The sequence below is a fragment of the Cannabis sativa genome, chromosome 3 (genome assembly GCF_029168945.1).
Source record: "Cannabis sativa cultivar Pink pepper isolate KNU-18-1 chromosome 3, ASM2916894v1, whole genome shotgun sequence".
NCBI lineage: Eukaryota > Viridiplantae > Streptophyta > Magnoliopsida > Rosales > Cannabaceae > Cannabis > Cannabis sativa.
The window spans coordinates 39,317,217-39,321,588 of record NC_083603.1 but is presented as its reverse complement, the minus strand read 5'-3'; the positions used below and the strand labels follow the sequence as shown (position 1 = coordinate 39,321,588).

The 4,372-nt window shown below is 40.2% G+C and overlaps 1 long non-coding RNA gene across 1 annotated transcript; it reads right to left on the bottom strand.

The window, feature by feature from the left end:
• Positions 1-3,062: 3,062 nt before the first annotated feature.
• On the bottom strand, positions 3,063-4,086 carry LOC133035456 (uncharacterized). Its single transcript, XR_009686664.1, has 3 exons — positions 3,966-4,086; positions 3,767-3,868; positions 3,063-3,655 (listed from the first exon to the last, which is right to left on the bottom strand). It is a non-coding gene; the product is annotated as an uncharacterized LOC133035456 (long non-coding RNA).
• Positions 4,087-4,372: the final 286 nt, after the last annotated feature.

The window sequence follows — 4,372 nt, the reverse complement described above, 5'->3', positions numbered from 1 at the left end:
AATACCCAGACTGGGATCGAAATGCTGGACCTAGATCTGGACTGAGATCTTGACCCAGACCCAAACTTGGACCCGCACTCGGACCCGAACTTGGACCTGGAGCCGCACTCAGACCCGCACTTTTTTGGAATAATTATATTAATAATAGTTTAATTATTTTATGATGACTTCAAAAAAAAAAATTGTGATAGTTCAAACCGCAAGAAACCGCACCGCATCATTTTTTGCGGTGCATTTTTTACGGTTTTTTAGTATCGCGGTGTGGGTGGGGTTTGGAAAATTGGAAAAACTGCATGTGCGGCTTGGTTTGAAAAAATGTTTAAAAATCGCACCACCCGAACCGCGAACACCCCTAGGACATGGACCTAGTACTCGACCCAGACCTGAACTTTAACTTAGGACCCAGCTCGTGACCCGGCACAAGAAATGGAACCAGACTGGGACCCGAGTTTAGGATCCGGATCTGAACCCACGGCTTGGACAAAACCTGTAGTCGGTGTCTGGATTTGGGAACCAGTACTGGGCTCGAACCCTGACAAGGACCCAAACCCACACCTGAACTTGAACCTAGTCCTAAACCCAAAAGTGGACCCGAACCCGTACCGGGACTGGAACTAGGACTTGGACATGGAATGATACCTGAAATTGAACCTAGATCCAGAACCGTAATCGGACCAAGACCCAGACTCCAAATCCGACCTACACCCGAATTGGGAGCTGCTCCAGGATCCCAACCCAAAACTAGACTCGGGACCCGAACCGAAACATGAACTCAAACCCAAAGATGGAACTACGCTAGGGATAAAGAACCAAGGTCGGGACCTAGAACCGCACCCAGTCTCGATCCCGAACTCAAACTCAGAAATGGGACTTGGGACCTAAACCAGAACCAGATCGAGACCCGTGACAGTGATCTTGATCTTGACTCGAGATTCGGGTAACGGGGCGTGGAATAGACCAGTAGTCGGTGTCTAGATCTGGGACTCAAACTAGGACTAGAACCCAGATGAAGAACCAAACCCGAACCCAGACCTAGACCTGGGACCCAAAATTAGAACAAGAACAAGAATCACCGAACCAAGACCCTAGAACAAGACTAGGACTGTGACCAGGACCCGGACCAAGACCTAGAACCGAACACAAGCCTAGCCTCAGACCCAAACTGAGACTGGAACTCGGGCCCGACACGGTCGTGTACCCAGAACGGAACTGAGACAAATCTAGCACCCGATCCCAAACACAGACTTGGACCTAAATAGGGATCCGGATACGAACCTTGACTAGGACCAAGACCCAGACTGGGATCAAAATGTTGGACCTAGATTTAGACCGAGATCCTGACCCAGACTCAAACTTGCACTCGGGGCCCCAACTTGGACCTCGACCCGAACCTAGACCCAATCGTGGTTCAGACTTGGACACAAACCCGGACACAGACTCGGACCCGAACACAAACCCACACCTGGATCAGTACCAAGGACTTAGACCCTGAATTTAATCCAGACTCAGATCGGGATTGGAACTTAGGAATCAGACCCAACCTAGACCAGGACCCACGACGCGAACCCACACCCGGAGCCTGATCTGGACCTAGACTAAAATCCGGACCGAAACCAAAACTCGAACTCAAAATCGCAAATGGAACTAGAACCGAACTGGGACTAGGACAAGGACCAAGACCTAGACCCGAATTGGGAGCCGGGCCCGGATCCCAAACCAAACCTGGACTCGGGATTCGAACCTGAACCTGAACTCAGACCATAACATGGAACAAGACTAGGGACACAGAACTAGGGTCGGGAGCTAGAACCGCACCCCAGTCTCAATCCCAAACCCAAACTCGGAAATGGGACCTGGCACCTCACCAGAACTAGACCGAGACTCGTGACTGTGATCTAGATCTTGACTCGGGATTCAGGTAACGGGGCTTGGAACAGACCAGTAGTCGGTGTCTAGATCCGGAACTCAGACTAGGACTAGAACCAAGACGAAGAACCAAACCCGAACCCAGACCTAGACCTGGGACCCAAAATTAGTACCTGAATAAGAATCGTCGAACCAGGACCCTAGAAAAAGACTAGGACCGTGACTAGGACCTGCACCCTGACCTAGAACCGAACACAGACCTAGCCTCAAACCCAAACTGAGACTGGAACTCGGGCCTGGACACGGTCGTGTACCCAGGACAGAACTGAGACCCGGACCTGGACCTAAATCTGGGACCCGATCCCAAACACAGACTTGCACCTAGATAGGGATCCAGATACGAACCTTGACTAGGACCATGACCTAGACTGGGATCAAAATGCTGGACTAGATGTGGACCGAGCTGTTGACCTAGACCAAAACTTGGACCCGCACTCCGAAGCTGAACTTGGACCTGGACCGGTACCTAGACCCAGATCGGGGTCCAGACCTGGAGACGGACCTGGACACAGACACGGACCCGAACTCCAACCCAGACAAGGATCAGAACCAACGACTTAGACCCAAAACTGAATCTAGACTCAGATCGAGATTGGAACTTGGGACTCGGACCCAACGTAGACCAAGACCCAGGACGAGAACCCACACCTGGAGCCTAATCTGGACCTAGAACACTACAAGAAACCAACTTTTTAGCAACAAAATTTTAGCTACCAAATATAGTTGGTAGCAGTTAATTAATATTAGTTACTAAATTTTCGTAGCAAAATGATTTTGTAGCAAGTTCTAATAAAAAAATACTATATGAGTTTCCTACCAAATATTTTAGTAGCAAATTTATATTTTTAGCTACAATTATCTTTGGTAGCTAACATTTTGAGCACTAAATAAAAATTTGCTACTAAATTTTAGTAGCAAAATGAGTTTTAATCAAAATGACACTAAATATGCTTGTTACTAAAAATTTTGGTGGCATATGAATACTTTTAGCTACTAGTATTTTTTGTAGCTAAAATTTTATATTGGCGTAAAATATGCATTTTGTGTATATTATTAGAATTTATTGCAATTATAAATTTATTGCTACTAAATTATATCATATTTTTACACTAGCAAATAAATATTTCTAGTTAAAGTATTTTATATGTATTACTAATTAATAAATGTAGAATATAATATAATATATATGTAAGAATAGTAAACATAAAAACATAATTAAATCTGTACTTGTGCTCCAAATTAAAAAAATTAATCTATATTTTCTTAAAAAACAATATGTATATAAATTATATTTTGTTCTAATATTAAAGAAAGGTAAAAAGAAATAATTAAATTTATAATAAATGAACAAGATAAACTAAATTTAAAAAATTATAAACGCCATATAAAAAATTGAAAGAAAAATAATGTAATAAACAACTACATAAGTCATATAGGATATATATAACTTTGTTGAAACAAAGATACTAGATGGACCCTCTAATAAGCTTCAGTAAAAATTTCAAAGAAACCAACATAGATAAAAGCATCTTAGGGAAAAAAAAACACTTACTACCTTAAAACAAATTAATAAACTGAAAGGTTTGCATAACACAATAACAATGTTTCTTTTATTGTGATCACTCAATTAAAGCACTCCATCTTCTGTAATTTCTTCTAAAAATTGGTCAGCCCATTCCAAACGAATTTCATCAATTTCTTGTTTTGTATAAGTTTTTTTCCCATTCCACTGCAATGAGTAAGGTAAGTATTAGTTCATATAGTAGTATTTATAATAAAATAGAAAAATATTTTATCATAGTGTATATACCCCAAATATATATATATATATATAACTTACTTGAGTGGTTAGCCAATTGATAGGTCTAGAATTCATGCAAAATTCACGCATGTATCTCATTACATAATATCCACACTCAAAATCCGATATTTGTTGAGGACACTGCACATATTTATGAAATAAAAACACATAAATATTTTAAAATTTATAGAATAATTACTATATTGTTATATTAATGTAATTTTATTTTACAACTTACTTTTATAGATTTCCATGTAATGCCAGACTTTTTTGGCTGCCTATTACTGGAAGCATTGTAGTAATCAAAAGTCCTAATAAACAAAAGAAATATTAAAATAATTTAAAAAAATAAAAATTAAATTAGACTAAACCATAATATTATTTAACTTACATTGCCATTAGAGATTTTTAATTTTATTAGGCGGGGGTAATCCAATTGAGTCAAGCCAATAACATGTTTCACGCAATACATCAATAATTGCTAGCATCCAATGGTCTCTGTTGACCACCAAAGTAAGATATTATATGTAAGTCAAATATATTGATAACATAAATAGTTAACTAAATAATTCTTACCCAGTATTAACAGAAAGCAACCAAAATTGTCCTGCTTCTGTTCCTTCCATGCGATCTGCCATTGTCATT